Source organism: Emydura macquarii, unplaced genomic scaffold, assembly GCF_026122565.2.
Source record: "Emydura macquarii macquarii isolate MOO-44397 ecotype Brisbane River unplaced genomic scaffold, CSIRO-AGI_Emac_v2 contig_2422, whole genome shotgun sequence".
NCBI lineage: Eukaryota > Metazoa > Chordata > Testudines > Chelidae > Emydura > Emydura macquarii.
This window is the reverse complement of record NW_027132559.1, coordinates 2402352-2418184: the sequence shown is the minus strand read 5'-3', so window position 1 is coordinate 2418184 and position 15833 is coordinate 2402352. Positions and strand designations below refer to the sequence as shown.

The following is a 15833-nucleotide window of genomic DNA, read 5'->3' as shown; positions in this document are numbered from 1 at the left end:
CCGACGGGAGAAGCCCTCCCATAGGCATAGCTAATCCACCTCTGCAAGAGGCGGCAGCTGTATCGGTGGGAGAAGCCCTCCCGTCAGCATAGAGCTGTCAACAACTGAGGTTAGTTCAGTATAACTGCGTCACTCAGCTATGTGGATTCTCCACACCCCTGAGCGAAATGGTTATACCAATGTACGTTTATAGTGTAGGCCTCAGCTCTGTTAGCCACAGCTGGAGCGGGCTCAACCCCCTCTACAAGTCACCCCTGCCACATGAGAGGGAGACAGAGTGGGCATGGCTCAGTTCCATTTCCAACCCAAGCACAACAGCAGTTTCCTAATGCATGCAAGCCAGAGTGAACTTGAATCAGACCAGATCAATGAAATGTAAGAAAACATTAAAAACAATAAAAGAGAGACTTAAAAATTCTTTCAGTCTTATAATCTAGAATATTGTTGGTAACAGGTAAGGAAAAAATGAAAAACTATTCCATTTTTAAAAATTATTAGCAGCAGGATTTTTTAGAACTCTAAGAACTAGTCATTTCATGAATGCTAGAAATCAGATCCTTTTATCTCTTCATAAAAAGCACTAGGAATAAAAAAGCAGTTACTGATCTTTATAAACAAAATAAATCCACTTAAAAGGACACAAAGAACTTTGAGTTTTGAAATGTTTGTAAACTTAATTTCATAATGCTCTGTTCACAATTTTTATTTTCACACCTAATAAGAAATAAACATGACAGTACAACTCAGACCATACTCCTAAACTAGGTCATATAGAATAGCTTTCTATTCATCTTCTTCCCTTCCAATCCTTTTTCATGGTTTGTGTGCAATGCACCAGTCATGGCAGAATTATTATGGTATACGCCAGATCTTGCACTCCTTCAGCACCCAAAATGTCCCTAGACTTCAGTAAGAGTTTTCAATGCACAAGGAATACAGGATCAGACCCTAAATGTGATGCCATAGACTCACAGACTTTAAGGCTGGACGGGACCATCATGATCACCTAGTCTGACCTCCTGCACATTGCAGCCCACAGAACCTCACCCACCCACTCCTGCAATAGGCCCATAACCTCTGGCTGAGTTACTGAAGTCCTCAATTCTCGATTTAAAGACTTGAAGGTATAGAAAAGCCACCATTTACTCTAGTTTGAACCTACAAGCGACCAGTGCCCCATGATGCAGAGGAAGCCAAAAATACTCCAAGGTGTCTGCCAAATCTGGCCTGGGAGAAAATTCCTTCCTGAACCTAATATGGTGATCAGTTAGACCCTGAGCATGTGGGTGAGACCAACCAGCCAGACACCTGAGAAAGAATCCCTCTTTCAGAGAAACAATTTGAAACCAATAGAGACTAGGCACTGTATAGTTCAACAGGTGCAAACTGGTTTAACTCCAGTGACTTCAATGGAGCTGTCAGTTTATACCAGCTGGATATCTGGTGCTATACTGGAAACAGCAGTAACCAATGTACATACTAATCTCAGGCCACATATGAAACTCCCACTGATGTCAGCAAGGGAGTTACATACAGAATATAAAATAGCATTACCACTGGCAAAGTGCTCTGCATACATTAACTAACTCAATCTTCACACTTTGAAGTGAGATGGATTATCAAGAGCCTTTTACAACTAAGAAGATGGCAGCAAAGAGATTTGCCCAAGGCATGCAGAAAAATCAATGTCAAAGTCAGGTTAAGGTTTACGGAGTTGTAGACTCCTAGAACGATATCTGGGCCCCCATAAAGTCAATTGAAGTTTTGCCATTGACTTAAATGGGGCCAGGATTTTACCCCTCATCTTAATCTTGCCTTTAGACCAGTGGCTTTCAACCTTCTTAATACCATAAACCCATATCAGAACAGAAAAATGTTCTGAGCCTCCCAGCCGTGTAGCCATTAAGAAAGGGAAGGGAGTTAATGAATTAAGTAATGGACGTAAAGCACTTTGAAGTCAATGGGACTGTTCAGGTGCTTGAAGTCATGCACATGACTAAGTGTTTTGCTGGATTGGGGTCTAAGACTTTCCTGCAAAGTATAACTAGCAGGAGGGAAATTATCTACACACCGTTTAGTAACAAGTAATAACGTGTGGAGTAGATCATGTGAACAGTGAGCCTCAGGTAACGTGCTCAGGAGGACACTCTTGCAACACATCCTATCTTAATACACAACAGACCGCACTGCTAGAGCTGCCTTAGACAGCCCAAACTGATGCTTAGCATCAATATACCTCCATCTGTAAGTGCCCTGAGGAGCACAGAGACCAACCCCTACCAGTGGCTGTGTACTCCTTTCTTACTGCAAGGGGCTCAGCTACATATGCTGTATACTTGCATATGCCGTTTCACCCCTTTCCGTTAGGGGGCATTCACCATGTGTAGACAGCTATGTAGCCGCACACCAAGATACCTACAGCTTGTGGCTCTCAGCAAAGGATTTTTTTTGTGATAAACAAAGTGAGCATAACTCTAACTGCTCTGCATGCCAAACCTACTACATCACCTTTTCACAGAGATTCAGTCCTATATTTTAATCCATACATGGCAGCATAAGGTCTTAAGAAGGGTGCGAATTGACCCTTAGCAAAAAGCCTTTCAATGTACACTAAATTTGCCTCCACATAAAAGCATGTAATCTAACTTCCACCTTATCTGTTCTCATAGAAATCTGATCTGGTTATCATTATTAGGAGAGAAATATTTGCCTATTTAACAGTAATTATAACTGCTTTAAAAACTATTACAATTCTTCATTACCAGGAAAGAGATTGGTCACACAAGAATCAGTTAACACCAATTTAATTTCTGGCCTAACTTATACCCTGACTGAGTCAAGAAAACCATGATCAATAAAGGATTATTTCAAACTGAGCTTTCCCAGCAACAGCTGTTAGAACAATTTTAGGGCAACTCTTTCCTTAGCCTTCTCATATCTTTCTAAAGCCTCTGTCCCTGTGGCAGACCTAACAGATCCTCTGGTTATGCTCTCAACACACACTGTCGCACGCTGTGTTTTAAAAGTGTAGCTCATATGTTTTGTGGTGGAATTAATATGGACCATTCACTGCCCCCATCTTCTTTCCTTCTTGCTTTAACTGCAGGATCAGTGAACCATTTCCAGTTGATCAAGTCCTGAAAATTCTCTCCTAGCAGTTTCACTCAAAGCCCCAACTAAGCCACAGAAATAAAACTATGTCTATCACAGAATTAATCCCTATGCCTGACAGAGTCATAGATGGCAGTCAGGAGTGTATACAACGGCATTAAAGAATTATTTGATTGCTAAATGGGTTATTAAGTACAACTACCTCCACAATAAAGCATTACCAAAGTACATAAAAATGCAATGTAATTTAATTCCAACAGATACTTACTATACACTCTATTTGTTTAATAACTGTTCATACACAGCGATGTGTTACACCTAAGAAGGCAATAAAAACCCAAGCCTTGTAGAAATCTGCTGTTCTCTAAATATGAACAAGTATTTTGAGCAACATAAAGCTGTTCGCTACCGTGCGCATATGACTATAGCATCACTGGGTTTTTTTTAACAGAAATTCACTACGGGCCCACTGTTCTAATCTGACTCAGGTTGAGTAGTGCCTTACTCCACAAGTACTCCCATTGGGATAATCGGGAGTAAGAGAGCAAGGCTGGCAAGAGGGACCGTATTAGGTCTCTAGAAAGTTAAAGACTATAAATACGAGGAACTGGAAAAGGAGCAGATACATTGATAACACTGCAAGCATCAACACGTATAAACAAAGATTTGGTTTAATAACCCAGAACACCAAAAGCATCACAGTCAAACAATAGTAATACTGGACCACTCAAGCCAAAGAGTTTTCCACTGTAAACTCAACAGCTACCTTTACATGTTTTTAGATCTACATTCCTTGCATTCACTGTTAATCTGTAGTTTTAAAATGTATCTGAAGTCATTTAACTGTTTTGTTTTTTTTATAATATTTGAAGTATATTTCTTCAAAGGCACTCCTATAGTTTCACTAACAGGTCTCTGACACTCTAGAGAGGAGTAAATATTTGTACAAAAATAATGTCTGAAAAATTAAGCAGCAAATCTGACCGAGATCAGACAAATGTTTTCAAGGTAACATGCCATAAGAAATTGTGACTTAACATAAGAAAACAAACAAACAATGTTGTTTTTCTACAGTATGAACTAAAGATCACAGATGGGAAAGTAAAGCCTCTTGTATCACATTATGACAAAACTAAAGGATTTTGGAAATTATTCAGTCAGATGCTCCAATAAATTGATAGTTCCCAAGAATGAAATGAGAAATAATAGTCCTATAAAAAGACAGGACTAGACACACCACACTTAAATGAACTATTTATTTAAAGCAACTCAAGGCCTCCAGACAGTACAGTCTCTGATCAGATTACTTACATTTTATTCTAGAAATAATTAGAAGACGACAGAAGTTTCATCCACCTTGAGAATTCCTGTTATTTGATGGTTGTTTCAGCCACTGTGTGCCCTCTCCTTTTTCACTGACACCTCTTAAGAGCAGAGCTCACAGACTCTCCTTATTCATGAGAAATAATGAGGATGCCACTCACATCACATTTTACCTATCTCCAGCAGGACGACAGGGGGTAGCTTTCTCTCTGAGGATGTCAGATGGCATTCTCGTGCATACAAATAAGCTACAGTGTGCTCGCTTTTGATAGTCAAAAACTACTTTCCATTAGATAAACTACAACAACAGAAGTATACTGACAAGTACAAGAGTAATCATGCTACAAATTAGCATTGCTAAACGGCTGCACACAAGCATAAATCTCAGCTTCAATAGTAAAGACTAAATTGATTTTTCCTAAAGTTATCTATTATCTCTTCTGATCTTGTCCCAGAAGAATATTAGCATATCTGGTCTCTAGCACCGCATGTGACACCCTGCGGAGGGCAAGTCTGTCAGCATACAGAGGGCCTAACACAATTATGAGTTAATTCTTTTTGAAAGTTTGTAAACACACATGGGTTGACTTCTCTTTTTTTCTGATATTCATTCTGGGAGAATTCTAGACCCAGTAAAGTCAATGGGTGTTTTGCCATTGACTTCAATGGTGACAGAATTTCACCCACTGACCTTTCATCAAAAAACATCCTCACTTCAGATTTATTTTCTCTTTCCCCATGCTTGGTGTTCGGATATTTCCTACGAAGTTCCACCAGCTTTGAAAATATTCATTGTCTATCCCGTACTGCAAGACCCCTGTGTACTTATGATATGAACTTCTCCTTGTTCTCCCAACCCCACCTCCACTTGTATATTATGTAGCAAATCTATTGAAAGTACTAGAACAAAATAACTGGTATCTTTCCCCACACCACAACCTCCACTGATCTCTGTCCATTATTCCCTGCCAATATCTTGAGCACATCCCTTGATGGCTTTTGTTTATGCCACTGCAGCATTTTCTGCAGTGGGCTTGTAGCCACCAGTTTAACTGAACCAGCAAAAACCTCTAGGACAGACATAATTAACACTGCTGCAGGGCAGTTTCTAGCTTACCCTTATGCTAGGGATATGCACTAGCAGATCTACACTTATGGGTAAAAGTCTAGTTTAGACAAGATCCTAAGGTTTAAGCCATAAGAAGCTCATTAGCCTCTCTTGGTAACGAAGTAGTGCAGGTAAAACAAATAAATGGCATTCAATTGTGTCTTTACACTTCTGAGTGTTGAATTATTTTTCTCCCAAACCAGGAAGTACTGGATGTGTTAGTTCTCAGCAATAAGCAACATTAACAATTCTGCTTTATAAATACAGAACCCAAGAATCATAATACAGAGAAAGCAACAAAGACTTTGATAATGATAAGCCATAGCCAGTTAAATGATTTAATCTCATGCATGAATCAGATACAGGAGTGGGGTGAGGGAGCATCCACAGGGGGATGTTCAATGACTGATCACATGGGGTGCAGCCCTTTCTTACGCAAAACTACCACTGCAGTCAGTCAATGTTACCCAGCATTTGGATTTCAACTCACATTTCAACTTTATTTTTAACTTTGAGATTTGACACTTATAAGTATTTTGCATCAAAGATGAAGCAATTGTTTTAGCTAACTCAGGCCCATCTAGCCAGGTGTCATCTCTTTTACAGGCCTGGTTGAATGTGGTCAACTAACACAGGGCATTCATAAATCCCACTCAAAATGGTTTCCCTTTAGGGGCACTTGGTTTAACTTGATGGACAGTACAGCATTCATTCTTTCAGAAATGGCCCATAATGTTCAATATTTAATGTGTAATCACAATAAAAACTGCCTTTTAAATGTCTCTTGGCTGTCTTTATGTGGACACTCTGCTTTAAACTAACCATTCATTAGAAATCTAAAGGAATGAGATTTTAGCCTCTCATTTCTAATTATAAGCTACCCTGGACATTTTAAATTGCAGCTATAACAAAGACGTAAGTCACAAATAAAAAAAAATAGCTTTGTACCTTATTTTTAACTGAGGGATGCAACATGCCTCATTTTTGCCACAGAAGATGGCTTTGGCTAAAGCTGTTTCCATCACACTAGCTGCCACAGTTCAGAAAAGAAGCTGTTAATACAGTTGTGGGTTTCTATTCTTTCGTCTTGAAGACAACAAGGATTGGGGGGAGGGTTAAAACAGGAAAACTGTGCATGTGTGAGCCTTTACAACACTAAAGCAAAGTTTACAATGGGAAATTATTTTCTTTTAAACCTCTTAAGAGATAGGAAAGCTAGGGAAGAGAAAAGGGAAGCTACTGTACCTTCTACAAGCAATTACCTGCTCATTCAAACAGTCCTCTGTGGCGCCAATCCCCATTTGTACCATTGTTTCCACACACTATACATGTATTTTATACACATGAAAAACAGCATAAAAATTAGGTGTAGTATAGTGGAGTGAACTGACTACAGCTGCTTCCACAGAAGTGAAACTGAACCCAGAATGTCATCCACAAGCTTAAAAACATGACAGACTTTGCACAGACACAAAAGAATGTACTCTTGAGAGCTACCTAGCTGATTGACTTATTCTTCATAACACTCCCCCGCTGTGAATTGTATCCTAGTTACACTAGTCCTGTTTCCCTCTTTCTCCTAACCATACTTTATCTGTACTATTTTCTAGACCATATTAAACAAAGTATTTTTCATTTCTTTGATCATCATGTAAAGCCAAGCCCTGTTGGCCACTATGTTTGGAAAGAATTCTGTATTACTTTGGTCTTCTTCACTGAAACTTAAGGATCCCATAAAGCTTCCACTGTAAACTAACAATCCCATCAAAGCATCTGCTAAATGTTTATTATAACACATGATGCACCGAGGCAAAAATCTGTACCAGGAGTCAGCAAATGATGCGTGCCCCCATCAACTAGCAAACACAACAGCCATAAAGAGCAGTTTTTCATAGTAATTAACAGAAGACCAAACAAGAAACAGCTGCCTAGGTTATTGAAATGCTTGTTAGTTACAGGTTTGCATAATTATTTATATCAGAATAAAGCTGTAAAATGTTTTGCATCTTTAAAATTTGTCTTGTCTCTTAGTTTCCAAGGAAATTGACTGCAGTTAATATCCCAGCTAAGGCAACCCCCAACCACTTACAGCCACTGTGTAAGTGCATAGATGCAAAATATTCTTTTTTCAGTTCTGGTCTGTCAATATGTTTCAGTTCTGGTCTATCAATATGTCCTAGCTGCCTATCAACAGAGTCCCTTTAGACTGTGACTGACATATTAACTCTCATACTTCCTCACAAGTGAATTGAGCAAAAGCCAAAATCAGTATAGAAGAAAATGATCCTCCATCTACAATTCTGGTAACTTGCAGAAAATGAGAGAGACGCTCACAAAAGCAAATCAAAATATGATAAACAAATATACAATAATCGAATACAGTTCAAGCATCACAAAGGCCATACGCCCAGAGTCACAATGGGAGAGAGACGTTTGCTTGCATTATCTAGAGGTGCAGGGCATTTTGCCTTGCTTTTGCTAACTGAATACTGTCCATCTGAGTAAATATTAAGAGATGATTCACACAAAGGAAATTGCAGTAGACAATAAGGTGGAGAAGTGAGCAACGGGTTCCAGAGGTGGCATAGCAGAGCTGGGTCTGCAATACACAGATAAAATTCTGAGCACTAAAATTGAGGAAACTTTCTTATCTGGGCCACACCAGGTCTCTATCTGCTCAGTATTCAAGTAAAGGACACTTTATTTTACCCCTCATCTGGACCCCTGGTCTTCAAGCTGTTCCTCTACTTTGGTGCCCCTGACATCCCTGGCTGCCTTAGCCCTCTGCAGCCTCTTAAAGGGCACAGCAGAGCACACATTTCTAACCCACCAGCCCGGGCACCATTGTGATTTCCATGTCTTGGTGATCTACCATGCCATCCAACAGTCTCAGCCGAGGAGCCTGGCAGACATCACGTGTCCTACCTTGGAGGACCGGTGCTGGACACAGAGAGGATGACTGAGCAAGAGGTAAAGGGACAGGACAGAAAATCGGGGAGGAAAAAAGAAGAGGAGAGTTAACAGGGAAAGTGGCAGATAGTCTCATTTCCCAGCATTGGTCTCATCTGTCTGGCCAGGTAGCACAAGCAGAACCAGGGCCCCCACATGGGGGGGAAGGATACACTTTACCAGGGCCCGGCCCAGGCTGCAAACCCCATGGGTGTGTGTGTGGGAGGGGGCCCGTGTTACAAGTCTGTAGTGGGCCCTGAGCAGAACCACGGGCTCCGCTGCCCAGCTGAACTGCGGAGCGGGCCGGGCTGCAGAGCCCCGGGTGAACGAACAGGATCTTCCCCCCCCCCGAGCGCACAGCCTCGCGCCTCCGCGGGACATACAGCCTCAGCCGGGAGCCCGGTCTGCCGCCCGGGGCTGCGCGACCCTGGATCCCTCTGGGGGGAGCCGCCGTTCACCCCTAGCAGGCGCCCCGGAGCCGGGCATCCCGGCCACGGATGCCACACGCGGCGCTCTGCGAGCCCCACCCCACGGGTGCGGTGGGTGCCTGCCGCCCGCGCCAGCCCCAGGCCCGGATTTCACACCCTGCGGCCGTGGGGCCGGGCCGGGCCGGGCCGGGCGGCTGCTGGGATTCAGGGGGGGGGGGGTCTCTAAAGCTCAGATGCAGAGCGGGGGGGGGGTTGTACCCCCAGAGCCCGGGTGTTTGGATCCAGGGTTGTGCTTGGGGGGGGGGTTACGACTCCCTGGGGACCGGCTGCAGCTCGCCTCGCGGCTGCCACCGACACCGGGGCCAGCGAATGCCCGAACGCCCAGCAAAGGGAATCCCAGCCGCCGCCCCTGCTGATCCACGCGGCGGCTCCAGTTCAGCTGATGCTCCGGCGCCCTCTAGCGAGCAGCCTGTCCACCCACCCTCCCGCCTGCCTGCCTGCGTGCGTGCCTGCCTGCCTGCTCACTGCCGGGATTCTGCTCCCTGCCTTACCCCGGTCACTGCAACCCCACAGCGCCCCTACTCTGTCATTGCCCCTGCTATCTCCTTCCATCGCACGTTGCTCCTGGCCGCACTCTTAACAAGGGGGAGTTTTAGGTGAACTGGATCTAAATTCCAGCCTGACAATTACACCGTCCTTTACTTCTAATTTCAACCGGCTTGAGCCTTCATTGGTGAGACTGCAAAGAGAGACCGTTTATGGGGGGGGGGGCACTTTTTGCACACCCCACTTTATTTAAACAACATTTCAAAGGAAGATCTTGCTCGCCTTTCAAAGCTGACTGCATATGCAGAGTCACTGTTGTTCTCCCTTATATATATTTTAATAGGATGAATGAAGAGAACAGGCTGACAGGTAACACAATGATGCTACAATACGATTTTATACCTGATTCATCTTATTTATTTTAAGACCATCTCTATAACCCAACCAACACTGTGCATTGTAACAAAAAGTATAAATACCAGCTAAACTGCAACAATTCCTTCTGGCAAGCAATAAACTACAGCCTCCTAAATCAGGTTCACTTACTCTTTATATTAAAAAGATCACACAGAAGTGAAATCTTTTCCCCATTGAAGTCAATGGGCGTTTTGGGCTAGGATTTCACTCAATATATCACCTCATGTGGAGAAAGTGAGAAATTGTGGGTAGATTTTATGCTGTACTTTTTGAATTAAGTCACTTACCAAACTGTGTTTCTGTGTTCTTGTAATATGCATTAACTACTCATACTTCCTTTTTGTGGTTTAGGTTGCCACCAGAAAGAAAATATTTTACAGCCTTATGGTACAGTTGACTTTAATGCTGGATGTTTTATTCTCTCTCTCTCTCTCACACACACACACACACACACACACACACACACACACACACACAGAGTAAGGGCACTTATGACTCTGATTCAGCAAAGCATTTAAACTTAAACTCATCATTCATCAGGACAGCACTTGAGCATGTGTTTACTTTTAAGCATGTGCTTAACACTCACTAGAGCCATTGTAGATTTTCAAAAGCACTTACCTCTCACTGAGTCATACCTGAGCACCTGCTTAACTGTTGTCCTGAATAGGGGTACCTTCCTGAATCAGAGCTAAAAAAGGAAAGCACTATGCTCAGTAGTTTTTGTAGGATTGGCCCCCTCAAGTGGCGCTGCAGAATAGAAGGACACTATTTATTTTCACCAGTTTGTGATAAACATGTGACTCTTGTGTGACAGAATAGAGGGAGAGCTAGCTGTTAATGTCTCAGGTCACTAAAGCCTAATCTATACTGCAAAAATAACCCTTTGCTGACAATTGGTATCTGGAATGAATGCAGCTGAATTGATACTGAACATTTTAGCGGTAAGTGTAGACAAGGATGCACTGCATGCAGCATTTGAGTAGCAGTAGTTAAAACCTTCTCAGAGCTGCACCCATTGTCAGCAATGGATAAGTTTCAGAGTGAAGACAAGCCTGTAAAGAATTCAAATTATTTAATTCACACTTTAAAGCTGTGCATTACATTTTTTCAGTGCAAAAATACAGTAATGTAATATGGTTGAGAGTGTCAAGACACAAATGAAGAAAATCACAGTTATGATTCCCACAGCAACCATAACTTAGCGCTTTGTATATATGTATCCCCCTTCTTTGTGTTTTTAAACTTTATATTTGCTTGGAGCTGCCTAGCTGGTGCAATGCATCACATTATATGCTGTGAAGTGTTGCTGAGTAATGGTTGCTTTGAGAACCATAACTTGGAATACTCTGACTTTTATGCGTTCAAATTCTCAACCCTAACATTGCATTAAGATAGTGGACTTTTTCTTCTGCATTTGCTTGTTGCTTGACGAGTGAAAAGAACTTGACAAAGGAAAATTGTGACAGCACATTCAAATAATTGCATATATTTTTATTTGAATATACTATGAAACACTCAAATATAGACACAAATGTACATGTGTGTCTGAGAGAGAGCAGTCAAATACAAGACATACGGTATATAATGGAAACGCCTAGAGAACATCGTGTGCCAACTATTATGTATCATACCTGGAAATACATAGGATCATGTTTATTTTATTGTGGGGTACCCCTGAGGTAGTTACAGATGTGTGATGCAATCAGTGAGAATTATATTTGCCTGTATATATCCAGAGCGCCACACCTTGGAAAACTGTTAAAAAGTTAGTTAAAACATGCATAGGCTATGATTTTTGGCCTAAGGCATTTGGATGCCTGATTCTCATTAACAGCATTATTCCTCCATAATTCACCTAATTGCAAGTTTATACAATGTAGTAAATTTGACCCCTACTTCAGGCCAATTTCTGTCCTCATGCATGCAGATTGATAGCCTTTGTAATTTTATCCTAGCTAATTGAATGGCAGATGCTATTTATGTTCATATTAATGATCCCTTTTTGAATTTTACTAATCTCTTTTCCTAGATATTTGAGTTTCAATTTAGTAATAAACGCACTGCCTTCTATGGCCCCAATTCAGGAAAGCGCTTAGCCTATGTTTAGAGCCATTCCTATTCAGGATAATAGTAAAGGGTCTCAAGCATCCAAATCCCCTCATTGCTTTGAAGACCTCAAACCTAATGTGTATGATGTGATTTTCAAATTCATGTACCTTTATTGGACCAGATTCTTAGCTAGTATAAATCAGCATTGCTCCATTGGAGTTAAAGGAGCTACACCAACATGTACTCGCTCAGATGCTGTATCTGCTCCATTATTTCTAATGGAAATTGCTTCCCATCTTACAAAGACACCTGCCTTCACAGTTTGCTAAGTTTGAAGCTGTATAATAAACTGGGTCTGAGTTTCCTAGTGGGTGGTATAAGGGCCTTTTCACACTTGAAGAACAGCTAAACTGAGTTTACCAAGACTTTCCCCCCCAAATTCCCATGAGCCAACAACAAAATTAAGAAATATCAGTCCAAAAGGGGTTTTCCTGCCCCCAAAATAAGCGAGTTCCATGGTAAAGGGGCTTATACTGAAAGTCTCTCTTCAAGCAAGGCTGCTTCTGTGCTGCTACTATACTAGACATGGGCAATATTTAATTTATTTTACTTTTTTCAGAATTTTAAAAACAAAAACTAAACTATTTTTACAGCCACAGTCTTTGAAGCTTAGCAAGTGGCTCTGTTGTGCTGTGAAGATTATTGGACTCCATCTGCGTACGTTTACTGTCAGGTATTCTAGCACTAACACCAGAAAAGATGAAGTAGTAAACTGGTGGATCATTTTTTAGATATGTGCTCACAAGGTGGTCTGAAGGCTTTTCTACACTATGAAGAAACATTGTGGTGATAATATAACTATGTAAGTAACACCTGTTCTTTGTAAATTTTCTGCCTAAACATCCACAAATCTCTTTGGGGACAGGGATCATCTTTTTGTACAGCACCTAGCATAGTGAGGTCCTGAACCATGTCTAGCACTCCTAGGCACAACTAAAATACAAATAATGACCATAATAATATGCATTTCAATGTATGAATCAGTGCCTTTTTCTTAGCCTTTTATACCTCTACATGCCACTGTAGTATCTGAGCATATGTCTCTCAATCAATACACCTGCCAACATCACCTCTTCCTCTGCTTAACTAACAAACTTTTGTGTTCTCTCAGTCAGTCTCTACTACATTTATGGCTCTGATTTATAAGTCTGATTCTTTTAGAAGCGAGCACCTAAACTAATTCTACTTTAATGCAGAAACTCAGCTGGAAACATGAAAAGAGGATCAAATGCAAAGTTATCTAAATCAATTGCACACATAAAGCCAATTGTGTAATAAAGGGGCACTATCTGGTAGACCCTACTCAGCCAAAACTCTCTATTGAGATCAGTAGGGCTGATTAAGGGTTTCAAGATCAAGTCCCATTTTTCTCTTAATGAAAAGATTTATTTTGAGCTCTGAAAACTTTAGATTATATGAACTAAGCAAAACCATAACTCACATTTTAATGAGAACGTTGCTTTATGTTTAATCGCCCATACACAAACATTAATCACATTAGCGCTCTTTCTTATATGGAATACCAGATAAACAAATCTTGCATGGAAAGATTTAATGAATAATATGCATGTTCTCTAATTGCAAGTTTTACATAAAATCTAAAGCAAATGTGGAATTGACAGTGGAAGATTTATGGTCTTTCAAATATACTGAACTGATCTCACACTATTATGTCTACCAGGCACTTTCAGAAGATTAAATAGAAAACTCCTTCAAATCTTTTTCTTGAAGCTGACTTTGAAAACAGCACTCACACCACTGCAACTCAGCGTGCAGCTTCCAATTACAGAAACTAATCCAAAAGGAAGTTATATGAGCTAAAACTACAAAATTTAGAAATAAGTCTCATGGACAAAAAAGTTAAAGGACCAAATTCTCCCCCTCAGTTACATTGGTGAGATTAATTGAATTGTCCTGTTGTAAGTGAAGGAAAAATTTGAACTAAGGAAATAAAGAATTCTTCTTAGCTGACACTAAAGATTGTGTTATTCAAAACACACAAATTAATATTTTAAAGTTAACAGACAATGGTTTGGATTTGCTTGTAACAACCGGGCAAGAAAAACTCATCTGGCAGTTTTCATAATTCTTAATGCAAATTCTTATTTCCAACCTCATACAAGGATGAGTTGATCATCCTACTATGTTGTGCTATGTCTTGTCCTGAGTGCTGCTGCTATTAAGGTATGCACCATGTATTATATTATATGTATTATATGCAACTCTATGTCTATATATATCACATATCACACATATATCTATGTGAGAGCCATTTTTGGTAGTTCTATAATATTTTTTTCTAATATGGGTGCTTGTTCTGCATGTTGAGACACTTTAGCTGTACCTCATCAGGAACTTCAGCACCAGTTCAGGCAGGTAAGAGAGGCACCAAAGACCCACAAATAGAGCGAAAGAAATACACAGCCCTCCCTCTTGAAATGTTCCTACCTAAATAAAGGGAGTGTGAGGATGATCAAACAAATATTGGCATTCTTCAGGCATAGCAATAAACCCTTTGCCTTAAGATCCCGAAGTCCCTTCATTTAAGCAGATCTGTATTTTGCCCCATAATATTATCTGGGTAAGGTGGGTTTATTTTGCAACCCAAGACACACTATTGTTGCTCTCTCAATACTTCCAGCATTTGTGGAGTCTATCTTCAATATTATTTAAGAAACTGCTGCAGGGTTGTTCTCTGTGGAACCCCGTTTCCCTTTTAATCTAGGCACTTGCCCTCCAGCTGGCTGTATAGGAGCAGTTGGGGATAAACACACACAAGCACACAGAGAATATTGATCCAGTTAATCATAAAACCGGCACACTCACTGAAATATTAATCTGTACTCAACTGTAAAAATAACAGAGACACAAGTTAGCGTCGTGCACTTTAGCAGGATGGCTCCAATTACCTTCATATCAGACTAGCAAACAGGATTATTTTTTTTTTAATATGCTGAAACCCAAGCCTATGACTAGGAGAGCCACAACAGTAACACTGCGAGGAAATGAGCGACAAGAGGTCCCACCTGGGAAGCCGATCTAGGCCATTCACAAGCTCCAGACCAGGTTTGCAGCACTCATCCCCTCTCTCCCTATGTGGGGAGGAAGGGAGAAGAAGTGGCAAGTTTTATTTCTGTTTCCTCTTCCTGAAGGAAAACCAAATATTTGGGAAGGGAGGTGGAGCCCCTCTCAACAGCCGGTGCGCCACTTACCTGGGCAAGTGATGGAGCAAAGGGAGGGTCCGTCCCACCCAGATTCCCGCGCAGAGCGGGGTGAGGGCGTCCCTGGTTTGTTCTTTAAGTCCTTGCTGCTGGGCTCGGCTAGTTTAGAGAGAGGCGAGCGGGGAGGAGCTGCTCGGAAGGCAGGAGTTTGATCCCTCCGGAAAAGCCGGCTCCATCCTCAGGGCATCTGAAGCCGGATCGGGGAAGGTGGCCCTGGCTAGCGCCCCGATGGTAGCTGCGAGGTGCGGGGCTGGGAAACAGCAGCTTCACACCAGGAGAGATTGCCACCTTCTGAGCAGCCCGGCCGTCTTGCTCTGAAGGCAGATGCTGGGCTGAGAAGCCCGCTCCAGCGCCCTCTGGTGGGGCCGGCTAGGACAGCATCACCCCCAGCGAGGTAATTCCCTCAGCTTTCTCTTTCCCTCCAGCACTTCTCAGTCCACAAAGCCCATGGCTCCCACAGGCGCATTGGGCAATAATCATACACTCAGTTACAGCTCTTTCAAGTGCATCCTCTAAATCGCCACCGCCTAAGTACAGTAAAATACCTGGAAAGAGGGGGGGAGTGATTATTCAAGTTCCTAACCAAGATCAATCAAATATCAGTATCAGCAACAGCTT

The 15833-nt window shown here is 41.7% G+C and overlaps 1 protein-coding gene across 2 annotated transcripts in view; it reads right to left on the bottom strand.

Annotated features, from left to right (window-relative positions):
• CPNE4 (copine 4) overlaps nt 1-15538 on the bottom strand; it is a 323296-nt gene extending 307758 nt beyond the window's left edge. For both annotated transcript variants that reach the window (XM_067561613.1, XM_067561614.1), the window contains exon 1: nt 15207-15538. The gene's annotated coding sequence lies outside the window, so the exon portion shown is untranslated. The remainder of the gene's footprint in view (nt 1-15206) is intronic.
• Nucleotides 15539-15833: the final 295 nt, after the last annotated feature.